We start from the raw sequence: 13,002 nt of genomic DNA on the forward strand, positions 1-13,002 counted from the left end.
TGGTAATTCATGCATATTCCTTCTCTATGTCCCTCTTGTAAAGCATCTGGTAATCCAAAATCAGGAAACTCTGAGTTCAAATACTATCTCAGACACTTCCTAGACCTATCTGGGCAATGTACTTCAATTCTACTTGCCTCAGTTTCCTCATCAGTAAAATGGAGATAATACTAGAACCTTCCTCACAGGATTATTATAAGAATTAAATGAAATATTTGTAAGGTGCTTAACACAATGCCTGAAAGTTAGAAGGCACTATACAAATATCAGTTATTATTGTTTTTGTTGTTGTTTGAAGTTACCACAATAGTTTAAGCATAATAAATACATGATAATAAAAAGAACAAACTAAAACTGTGGAAAGCAAAAAGCTAGCTGGCCCTCATAAAAAACAAACCAAAAAAAAAAAAAACCCGTGTGAACTGTATATTAAAGAGAGCACTAGTCTGATAGCCAGGTGACCTAAGATTTACTTTGATATTAGTTGATTGAGTGACCCTAGGCAAAGGGCTTTTCCTAAGCCCTCAGTTTTCTCACCTTTAAAATGAAGAAATTATGTTAAGTAATCTCTAAGATCTCTTTTAGTTCTAATATTCTGTGATTTTAAATTGTTTGCCATGACAAAGTTAGCTTTATGTTTTACAATATGAATTAATTAGTCACAAATCTTTCTAGCATTTAAGGATTAATTTGAAAAGGACCTTGGAGTTCATCTTGTTCAACACAGCTGATCAGTATTATCTCTATACCTAAATGTCCAGGCTCTGTTGAATAACTTGAGGATATGAGGATTCTGTTGTCTCTCATTGTTACTTGTGGATAGGTGTAAGATGAAGTTCTCATTACACAAAGCCACACTCTTTCTCTCTACAACTTCTACCTGTAATTCCTAGATCTGCCCTGGGAGAACAAGTCAAAGAAATCTCATCCCTCTCCCTCATGGTAGCACTTTAGATATTGAATCCAATGATTATACCACCCTAAACCCTCTTCCTCATCTAAGCAAATTCCTTCAACTGATGGTTAAATGCCAAGTCTTCTACTTTCTTAACCTCCTCTGGACTAGTTCCAACTTGTCAATGTTCATCATAAAATATGTGCTCAAGAACTGAATACAATATGCCAGGTGTGTTGTAGACATAAGATATCAGAATCATTGGACCAAACCCAAGTTCTGTTTGGGGGCAACTAGGTGGTGCAGTAGAAAGCGCACTGGGCTTGGAAACAGGAAGACTTATCTTCATGAGTTCGAATAGGACCTCAGACTCTTCCTAGCTGTATGACCCTGGACAAGGCACTTAAGCCTGTTTGCCTCAGTTCCTCATGTATAAAATAATCTGGAAAAAAAATGTCAAGCAAGAAAACCCCAAAAGGGGTGCAGAGAGTCAGATACAAATGATTCAACAGCAGTAACAAAGCTCTGTCCTTCACTAGGACCCTGAATTGTGGAGGTTATCACATACATAGAATTAAAGTAATACTTTCCATTTTTCTACAAATCAACAACTTACATTGGAATAAGTAAAGCGCAAAGAGAGAATTAGTAAGATGGAGCAGTATAATAAAAGCCAAACAGCACTGTATAGCAACAAAATTAATAGCTCCTCAAATTTGAATAAAGAACATCTTAAGTGCCAGTCCTATATTTAAGTAGAACCGAATTGTATTTGGATTAATGGAGAAGGAAAAACCACAGATGACAAAAATCCAGTGGTTTCCCCAAATTTTTTGTCATTCAAACAAACAAAAAATGTGTTCTAAATATCCAAGATAGTTTAATATGTAACACAATATTCTTTTAGAGTCCTTCATCAAATTTTCATGATTGCCATGGGGGAAATTACTTCTACCTCCCCAAATTTGAAATGAAAAAATGATTATTTTATAATTATAAAACATAAAATTTTATTCTTCCATAACTGTAAAATTATAAAACTTTAAATATAAATTATTAGAAATATTTTATGTAGGATATTCTATAAGAATTTTAACAAGTAATTCCAACAAGAGCTCCTATTTTTATCATTAATTATTTTTACATAATTATTATATATTTAATACTTGATAATATTACATTTGTTTTTTATTAATTTTTTAATATAAATAACATTTAAATAACTTATAGTTATATGTTTAACATTAATAATCACATATAAGCAAGATTAGGGGGAAAATTGTAAAGCTCAAAATAAAATCTTAAAATCACATATAAACTTAATTTCAGCAATGAACTTTTTATTTGAACAACAATTTGAACAAAGATTTATAACATTTGGTCCAATACTAGACAAAGTTTGACCTTAAATTGATTCTACATTAAGTTTATTGTCATATTTCAATTTAGAACAAAAATAAAATGCACAAGTGTTCTCAAAAAAAGTGATAGAAAATGGTAGGAAAATTTTATAAGCTCTTTCAATTGCACATGAAAATTCATTTTTTATTTTTAACCACTTAATTGACAAAAATAAGTAATTAGTTTACTGTATAAAATATTTGCTTTTCTACTGTGTAATGACAGGTGTTATTTTAAATGATAAATGTATTTAAAGTTAAACTGCATATTTTACTTAATTTTTAACAACATTTATACATATATACATATATATGTATATATATATATACATATATATATATATATAAATTAACCTTTGTATGGAAAGTTTCATTAGTTATTCTGGCTATATTCCCATAAATATTTTAGAGAATGACTGACAAGTGTCACTAAACTATTGATTTGAAAATTCCAGAATAATGGAAGATAAGTGTAAATCAGAAAACAATCTTAAGACTGCAATGACAGGCAATATAACGGTCATTGATGTAGAACAACTGGGATGGCCTTTAAGGGTTTCCAGATGGCTTATAATGCACATACTTGATGATCATAATTTTCAATAACATTTGTGCTATAAAAATACAAACTTTCATAACATCATAATCATGTTATTTCATAAATGATGAGATACAATTACAGGATAACAGAAATGAAGGAAATACTTTGCTATAGTATATAGAAAACAATTGAGAGGATGTTCATGATTGAGAATCAATTTGAATTCAAACATGTAAGCCTTGTTGGTAGTTTGGAAACAATTTGATGACACATTGAAAAACTTAAAGAACATTTTATACTTAAAAGCAGTCAAGAGTTTGAGTTAATCACTGCATGAACACAAAAATCATTTTAAACAAAATCATGACAGTTGTCAATTGCTACAGAAACAAATCTGTACTGTTTTTGAAACTGCCTTGATTGTTACTAATTGCTTATTTGGGTAATTATTTAGTGATTAAGGTTTCATTAATTTTTTTTAAATGCAAACTCCTTGGACCATCATCACAGCTCTCTTGTTCTCTCTGTCTCTATCTCTCTCTCTATCTCTCTCTCTCTCTCTCTCTCTCTCTCTCTCTCTCACACACACACACACACACACACACACACACACACACACACACACCGCACACACAGCAAGGGATTTGTGAATCACCAAATGAGAATTACTGATGTAGTTGAACCTATTTGTTACTTTACAGAGAACAAAACTAAGGACCTACTAGGGGAAGGAAACAAGAACTTAATAAGTGCTTATCATGTGCCAGGCACTATGCTAAATGCCTTGCAAATATTATCTCATTTGGTCTTCACCACAACTTTGTAATATAGATGCTTATATCCATATTTTACAGTAGAAGAAACTTGAGACAGGAAAAGGTTGTCACCCAAGTTCATATAACTGTTGTGTCCATGGTTCAATTTGAATTCAGATCTTCTGACTCCACATCAATGCCCTGTCTACTGTGTCACCGATAACCAGATCTTTACTTGATTTAAGGCATTGAAAGGTACTTCTAATTCAATATAGCTCTAATACTGACCTCTCTTGATGCCTTAAATTCTCACCACAAGAATTATTTATTAAGTATTGAAAGGATCCACTAAAATGCAAGTATTTTATCTAGTATTCATTATTCAGTTAGTTCCTTTCAGGCTGCTGATGCCCCTTCCAACTCTAAGTTTGTGATTCTGTGATCATTTACTTTATTATTTACTTATAATTTACTTTATTAGCTAGAAATGAGAAATAGAAGATAGGTCCTTAAATTATATCACATGAACAGCTTCCTGTTTCTCTTACTTGCTCTTTCTAGGTCTAAGATGACTTGAAACTTTAAGTGACATTAAAGTTCCTTTTCAGCTCTAAAATGTGGGGGTTCTATGCTCTTAAATTATGATAGAAGGAACCAAGAGGAGCAATCCTAAAAACATAGGAGGTTCATATGAAGAACTATACTGGGAGGCTTAAAGAAGATGAGAAACTCAAATACAAGAGATCCTAGGGATGGGAAGGAATCACTATAGGAGAGAAGGGTTCCAAAGAAATTTAACTTACTATACAGATTCCCAAGGACAAGCCCTGGCCTCCATTTGTCAAATGCCAAACAGACAGCTCTCTAACAGAGAAAGACTTTTTACTTTTGTTGTCAGTATGGAACTTTCTGCTACTCTATCTGGGGACAGAGCCCTAGGTGGTCCCATAGTCACTACACCAGAATAGGAAAAGCAAGCAAAGAAAAACTAGAAGATTGTAAAGAAAGAGGAATGTGGGTTATTAGCTTCCCTCCCAGGGAAGCTTTGCCAAAGCACAGAATTTCACATTGCATATTCCAAGGCAGTTTCTGTGCAAACCTCTGCAGCATATGCAGGACGTGACCCAATGTCCCACTGTACCACATGGTGCTGCAGTTGCTATAGTAAGGCTCAGCTTTATTGAGCAGCCTCACATACAGTCATGTAAAACTTAAGCTTGCAGCTGAGCACACCAAGGGGCAATGGGTAGGCAGTCTTGTCTTTGAACTCTTTCCTTCTGCCCTGAAGTTTTTCCTTATGCGGTTTTCTCTTTGCCTTCCCAAATAGATACAAGTTACCAGTGAGAACACATAATGCATCTTTTCAGGGACTTGCTATTTTTCCTCTAATTTGGGACTGCCTGTTGCAACTTGGAAGAAATAGCAGGTGAAAATTATTTGATGACTCCCCTTCTTCACTAGCATAGGGCTCTCCATTAGTCAACATTTTCTCTCCCCTCCCCTGCCCAAGGGACTTTGTGCTAGCCTTTTATTTCTCCTGCTTTCTCTCAGTTAAAATTACTCTCCCTTTCTGCTTCTTATTTTTAATGTGCATCAATAATCCAGATATGGAATTAAATAATTATAAGGGATCCTAGAGATATTATTATGCAAGTATTTTTAACTTGGAGTCCATAGATATTGCTCACCCCCCCCAACCAAGAAACAGTGAAGAGATATCAAGGGGTCCATGAATTTGAATAGGGGAAAAAACACCTTAATTTTTGCTAACCTCTAACTTAAATTTAGTACCTCTTTTATTTAAAACATTATTCTGAGAAGTAATCAATAAGTTTCATCATCCTGCCAAAGGGGCCCATCACACACACACACCCCAACCTAGTAAGAACCCCTGATCTAGAACAACCCTCTTCTTTTATAGATAGGAAAACTGCATTCCAAAAGAAAGAAACTACTAGACTAAGGTTATCTAGTTATTTAGCAGAAGAGTTGAGAATAGAATGAGTGGCCCCTGAATTTCTAGTGTTCTTTTCAAAACAGCCACAGTAGCAAATATTTATGAAGCACCTACTATGCACAGTCATCTGGACTCCGTATTAAGGAAGGAATGGTACCTGTACTCATGGAAAGTTTAGTTTAGAAGAGGGACATGACATCAAAACAAATAGCTATAATACACAATATTACACTTTAAATGCATCAGCAATTTTAGCAACATAAAGTTCTATATGAGATCTAAAAGAGAAGGTCCTTATCAACTTTGATAATCAGGGAAAACTTTATGGAGAAGGGAACATTTTGTTGTAATTTAAGGGTTTAGTGTAATCACACTGAATACAGTAAATAAAAGTAGGGTGACTATAAGCAACAGTAGTATTACTGGGAAGTTGATATATGTAAACTTGTTTATGGTATATGGAGATAAAAAGGAGGCAGATATAACTATAGATTTTTGTGGTCATTATGAGTATTTCAGAAGACAACTCATATTTAAATGACCTCCAAAGTTTGGAATCAGTGTTGTCATATTGTCAGCACTTGAGAGACTTCTCCAAAGCATATCACTGTAACTCCACCCCAGAACACTGATTCCTAGGAAGGAATTTTGTTTGAGTTTCTCCTCTCCCAAGTAAACTGTGTTCATGTTTCCCTTCTTCAGGGGAATTGATTGTATGTTATGATTATACTTATTACCACTTCTGCCAGCAAGTAACTTTAAGATGACAAGATATGCCTGGAACAGGACTACATCTCTGAGGTTCTTCCCCATCAATTTTGAGAGCAGTTTGAAATCCTTAAATTAAGACAATAGATGTTCCATGGACTTGGGAACAGTTGCTAAAGTATTAGGGACCAGCTAATTGGGAAAAATCACAATGGAAATATGACTGCTCTCCACCATCTAATCCCAAGACTACATGTAGCTGCTGCCCTACCAGCCTGAGACTGCTAACATGTCACATTGACCATATTCAGAAGACAAAGGAAGGTAGACACTGGCATTTTTGAATCAATATGAATTAATTTTAAGCCTTACACCTTCCCAACAGAATAGGCATAGGTGCTCTTTATGATAGCAAAATTGAGAGAAACCATTCTCAGTTGGGCAGTTACTATGATAGAGGACAAAAACCCTTTTTGAATGATCACAAGCACTCTTAAGGGAATGTTCTTAGTGGTATCTGAGTATTCTCATGGGAAACGTGATAGAGCACCTTTAATATTAGGATTACAAGACATCTTGGTCAGTAGTTATTAGAATCTTCGCAGGGTTTTTTGTGATGAATCTACTAAAGAGACAGTATGATGTGTGAAGATACCTTGAAAAAAGATAAAGAATTAAGAGTGAAAAGACCAATTAATGAATCATTTGACTCCTGTAGATTTGATAAGAATAAGAAATCTTACTATTCAATCCAGTTGGACATGGCTGGACAAAGATCATAGACCAATAGAACTAGGAGTTAGAAGGAACTTTAGAAACCACTTAGTCCAAACTCCTTATTTTATAGATGGAGAAACTAAGGTTCTCTTGTGTAAATCTTGGATCCTTCCTGAAAGAACAGTTGCCAAACTGCATAAATTCATGAGTTGCTTCCTAGGGTAATGACTGGGGGAACCAAGCTGGAAGCATTCCCATTCTTAAGGCTCTTGGGTTAAAAGACTTGGGAATTGGGTAACTAGGTAGGGCAGTGGATAGAGCACTGACCCTGGAGTACCTGAGTTCAAATCCAGCCTCAGACATTTTTTTTTGCAAGGCTAATAGGATTAAGTGGCTTGCCCAAGGCCACACAGCTAGGTAATTATTAAGTGTTTGAAGTTGGATTTGAACTCAGGAACTCCTGACTCCAGGGTGGGTGCTCTATCCACTGCACCACCTAGCCATCCCAGGCCTCAGACACTTAATAATTACCTGGCTGTATAGCCTTGGGCAAGCCACTTAACCCCATTGCCTTGCAAAAAAAAAAAAAACTTAAAAAAAAAGACCTGGGAATTCTCCATTAGTATCCAAAGGGAGATTATGGTCAAGGTGATAGTTTGACCTGGCTGGGCATGCTGACTCCTGTCTCCCCAATAGGGTGCCCAATTGTTTTAGTTAAGCTGATTTGCCTACAGTGTGAGTAGCGGTCAGTTGGCAACTGGTGAGGATAACAGGCCCCTTCAACAGGAATTACTTCCCAGGATGATAGCCAAAAAAGATGGACTGGAAACAAGTTCTGTTATCTAGGCTAGGAGATCTAACAGGCATCAATCCATCAGTCCACTTGTGCTTATTATTTTTGATGATAGTCTTTTTTTTAAGGTTTTTTGCAAGGCAAATGGGGTTAAGTGGCTTGTCCAAGGCCACACAGCTAGGTAATTATTAAGTGTCTAAGATCGGATTTGAACCCAGGTACTCCTGACTCCAGGGCCGGTGTTTTGTCCACTGCGCCATCTAGCGGCCCCACTGGTGATAGTCTTTTGCCAGAAGTGAATCAACCAACTGGCTCTGCATTGTGAATATCTTTGCCCCATAAATCTCCTATCAGGGATGCCTACTCTGTATGGAAAAATGTGTCAGTTAAATGAATGAGAAACTCAATTTTATGCAAATAAATATTGGTGATTTCAAAATAGATTTATTTGTTCTTCATAATGACCAGCAGCAACATTTTTGGTTTTCTTCCCCAAAAGGGAATAAAAATTGAACTCTTATATTTATTGTCTATCAAGGTCTGAATTTTATTCATCATTTATAACCAGTACTCTTTTCTGTTGATGTCAGATATTTTTGTTGTTTTTTTGTTTTTGCAAGGCAATGGGATAAGTGACTTGCCCAAGGTCACACAGCTAGATAATTATTATCTGAGGCTGGATTTGAATTCAGGTCCTCCTAACTCCAGGGTTCTCTATTCATTGTGACATCTAGCTGCCCCAAATCAGACATTTGGAATAGGATTCAGGGAATAGATATCTATTTCTTAGATCTAGGATAAAGGAATAGGTAGAAAATAGGTTGCTTGGTTTTTTATTGTAATTGATTTATTTTTAATTAATTTCTATTTTTAACTAGTTGCTAAATTATCACTCAAGATTAATTTTAATTTTTTGTTGTTATTGTTCAGCATAGGCTAGCAGCAATGATAGTGGCTGGGTTTAGATGACATTTTTAAAAGTGCCAAGACAAGCAAGAGCCTAAAAAGTTGTGATAGGTAATGGCATCTGTTCCATTGATTAGGATAGTTTTCCTTTAAGGAGGTAAGCAGACCTTCAGGATTTGACTAGCTTGGAGAACCAAATCACAGTCCTCCTTCCCAATCCCACCCCAGCCTACCACTGAGTTACTGTTCCTTGGATTTGAGGGATTCCCAAGCCCTGCTGCAAAACTTTCTTACCTAGCATTGCTGCCCTGATGAGTGTAGAAGGAAGGAAGAAGGGAGGGGTTTCTATTTTTAGTCAGTTATATCATTTCGCTATATTGTGAATAAATATATTTTATTGATTTTCATTGTCCACAAAAATTTTACTACATTCTAAACTAGGACCTAAATCACTAGACTAGCCTGAGCTACATACAGTTGGCCTAGAACAATTGGGGATAGCTAATCTAATGGAATGAATTTGTGGTTCTGGTGATTGAAGTGGGGGGAAGTAATTTGGAAAAAAAGGAGCTTTGAGTGAATATATGGTCAGATACATAATTCTAATGGTCTTTGTATGCAGTTCTATTATATATATTCTATCCCTCTCAATAAGACAAGGAAAGTTCCACTTAATGTAGAACTAATTCAATGGGTGGTTTAAGGATCTTGACAGAAAAAGCAAAAGTATTGTGCTAATATTTCCTGGTTCTAATTGTTTTAAGAAAAATCGAATCCCAGCATAAACAAATGAAAATAAATTGTCTATGCAAATTCAGCAAGTGGTGAAAACTATTATATGTGTTTTAGATTTTTAAGGCTCATACCTTGAAGACAGAGGGACAACTTTTGAACTTGGTAAAGCACAGGTGAGAAAGGCAATGCTGATGGAGGCAGCTCTGAGTTGGAGAATATATAGAATCCTGCTGAGATCCATGCTATAAGGAAAGAGAATGGGAGTGGGAGTGAAGATGAGACCTTGGAGCTGCTGGTAGGAAAGCCCTGGAATTGTCACATATTATTTTTCCTCTAGGGGGACTTCCTCTAGGTGGATCAGAGAATGAGCAAGCTTTCATCATCAAAGAACTTGGGACATTACATCCCATAACAATGCAGAGCTTTAGTTCCAGGTTATAGGTTATATATTTAGAGGGTATTGTGTGGACCTTATGAGTGCCTAGATATTCCCTTTGGAATAGTTAGCATAACTGTAGCTTTATAACATTTAACTAATGAAGCAGCATTAGTGAGCCCTCTCTATTAACATATTATAGTATATTCAGACTGCATTTTAATTTTTTTCTAGGGTATACTAAAATACCACCTTTAAGTTCATGAAGTATTTATCCAACTTTTCTGTCATAGTTGAAATAATAAAACTTTAAAATGTTGTTTCTACCAAATCTCAATAATCTCCCTCAAATTTGTGCTGAGGTTAGCTACAAAAGGATACTACATGCATATAAACCTTGAAAGTTTGTGTTCTGATAATTCTTAAGGTTCTAGAGAATTTCTTATGGATAGTGGTCTTTTATTGGAAGATGTTCAGTTAATGGTACCTTTCACTCATTTTCTGAGAAAGGGAATGTCATAGAGGTAATATTATAGCTACTATTAATATAACAAAACTTCTAAATACATTCATTTGTGGGAATTTTGTACTACTGGAATCCAGAAAAGGCACAACAAAATGGAGGACTACTAAATTTTCTGTAGTCCCCACTAACTCTAAAAAATTCCTTATAACAGGTTGATGACACAAGTGATAGAACACCAGAGCTGGGAGGACCTGAGTTCAAATTCAACCTCATATATTTACTAGCTACATGACCCTGGGCAAGTCACTTAAATCTGATTGCCTCCAAAAAAAATAAGTGAATGAATGAATAAGCAAACAAACAAATAAAATGAAAAAATTCCCTAAAGAGGAATTATGGATGAGAGTTAGAACATCTGGATTTGCAGGACAATGAAGCAAGACATTCAACAAGGTAACAACAGTTTTATCAGCTAGCATAAGGAACATAATAATTGTTAAGGCATCCATCTATTCAGCACCCTCCTCCTCAACAACATTGAAGAATCTGTTATTGCAGAGATTTTGTTGGTATGACCCACTCTAAATTTCTCTTATCATGCTATTGCAACAGAGAACTTTGTACTGTCAAAGGAAAAGGAGGAGGCAAGATTTAGAGGGGACCATGCTTCACTGCAAATAGGGTAACTTCTAAATTATTGTACCCTAAGGCAGCGAAAACCCACTTTACCATCTTCCAAATTAGCAAATAGGGAAAGATATTAATTTAGACCAGCTAGAGAATTAAAGCACAGAGAAAACTTTAGCAGGGGACTATGGTTGACTACACCAGGCCTAAATGAAAGGGAAATATAATTCATCAAGAAAGAGTCAAATGTTTCAAGTAGGAACTAAAGTGAAAAATAAATTCCCAACATGGGTGGAGACTGACACCTGTGGTCCAACCTAATGGAATTACCTTTTATCAGAATGCTGTTGTACTATTAGAAACAACAAGCAGAATGCTTTCAGAAAACCCTAGAAAGACTTGTATGAACTGATGCAAAGTGAAATGAGCAGAATCAAGAGAAGATTGCGTATAGTAGCAACAATATTATATGTTGATCAATCATTGTCAGCAATATAATGATCCAAGCCATTCTGAAAGATTTATGATGAAAAATACTACCCATCTCCAAAGAAAGAAGTGATGGAGTCTAAAATGCAGAAAGAATCGTATTTTTTCTTTATTTTTCTTGGTAAGTTTTTATGTGTTTTCTTTTACATGACTAACATGGAAATATTTTTGCACAAATTTACATGTAAAATCTATAATAAATCTCTTGCCTTTTCAATTAGGAGAGGAGAGACAGGAGAAAGAATTTGGAACTCACAATTTCTTTAAATTAATGTTAAAAAATGATTTTATATGTAATCTGGGGAAATAAAATATTTCAGTTTTATGAAAATAAATACTGGTGATTTAGAATATAAGAAAAATAAATATTCCAAATCAAAGGGGTAAGAAATTAGAAAGTAAGTGCCAACATAATATGAGGGAAAGGGGTTGAAACCACCTAAGACTTACAGAAGAAGAAAATCCAATCAAAAACCTAGAGCACAAGCTGAAAAATCAATAGAAAAGATAGCAAAATTATGTTCTAATCATTCAAAAAAGGAGTATTTTGTCTCCATGGGCAACATCATAATAAAAGAGATGAAAAAGTGGAGTTCCTGAGGCTTTAATAACGTATGTTTTTATAAACATTCAAATAAAAATATGTATAATTACAAATGAAGAATTAAGTGCTAAACAAAAGCAGTGCAACTAAAATGAGAAGGAAAGCAGAAAGCTGAAAAACATTCTTTACAGCAAGTGACTCTAATAAAGATCTATTTTCTCAATTATATAGCAAATTGATTCAAATTTATAAGAATAGGGTGGCTAGGTGGCATAGTGGATAAAGCACCGGCCTTGGAGTCAGGACTACCTGGGTTCAAATCCGGTCTCAGACACTTAATAATTACCTAGCTGTGTGGCCTTGGGCAAGCCACTTAACCCCATTTACCTTAAAAAAAAAAAAAAACCTTAAAAAAATTAAAAAGAAAAGAAATTTATAAGAATACCCATCATTCCCTAATTGATAAATGGTCAAAGGATTTGGCCAGGCAGTTTTCAGATGAAGAAATTAAAACTGTTTATAGTCATGAAAAAAACTCTAAATCATTATTGATTAAAGAAATAAAAATTAAACTCTCATCTCACCCTATCAGATTGGCTAATATAACAAAAAAGGAAAATTATAAATGTTGAAGATGTGGGAAAATTGGAACATTGATATATTGCTGATGGTGTGAACTCATCCACTGTTCTGGAGAGCACTTTGTAACGCAATGGGCAACTAAATTGTGCAAAGTGTTGATCCAACACTAGATCTGTACCCCCAAAGAGATCCAAAAAAGGGGAAAGGAACTATTTGTACAAAAATATTTATAGCAATTCATTTAGTAGTGATTAAAAACTAGAAATTGAGGGTATGGCCATCAGTTGGAGATGGAATGTAATACAAAACTACTCTGCTATAAGAAATAATGAGAAGCCTGGTTTTAGAAAAACATGGAAAGACTTACACAAACTGATACAAAGTAAAATAAGCAAAACAAGAACATTGTAACATCAATACTGTATAATGATCAACTATAAATGACTTACCTATTCTTAGCAATACAATGATCCAAAACAATTCCAAAAAATTCATGAAGAAAAATGCTATC

General features: G+C 34.8%; 1 long non-coding RNA gene across 2 annotated transcripts in view; it reads left to right on the top strand.

Annotated features, from left to right (window-relative positions):
* The window catches only part of LOC141518276 (uncharacterized), a 79,593-nt gene that overhangs the window by 41,315 nt on the left and 25,276 nt on the right, over positions 1-13,002 (top strand). The window contains exon 5 of one of the 2 annotated variants that reach the window (XR_012477143.1): positions 9,522-9,959. The exons of the other annotated variant lie outside the window; for it this stretch is intronic. This is a non-coding gene — a long non-coding RNA (uncharacterized LOC141518276). Of the gene's footprint in view, positions 1-9,521; positions 9,960-13,002 lie in introns of those variants that run through there. 2 annotated transcript variants of the gene reach the window in all.

This window comes from Macrotis lagotis, chromosome 1, assembly GCF_037893015.1.
Source record: "Macrotis lagotis isolate mMagLag1 chromosome 1, bilby.v1.9.chrom.fasta, whole genome shotgun sequence".
Taxonomy (NCBI): Eukaryota; Metazoa; Chordata; class Mammalia; order Peramelemorphia; family Peramelidae; genus Macrotis; species Macrotis lagotis.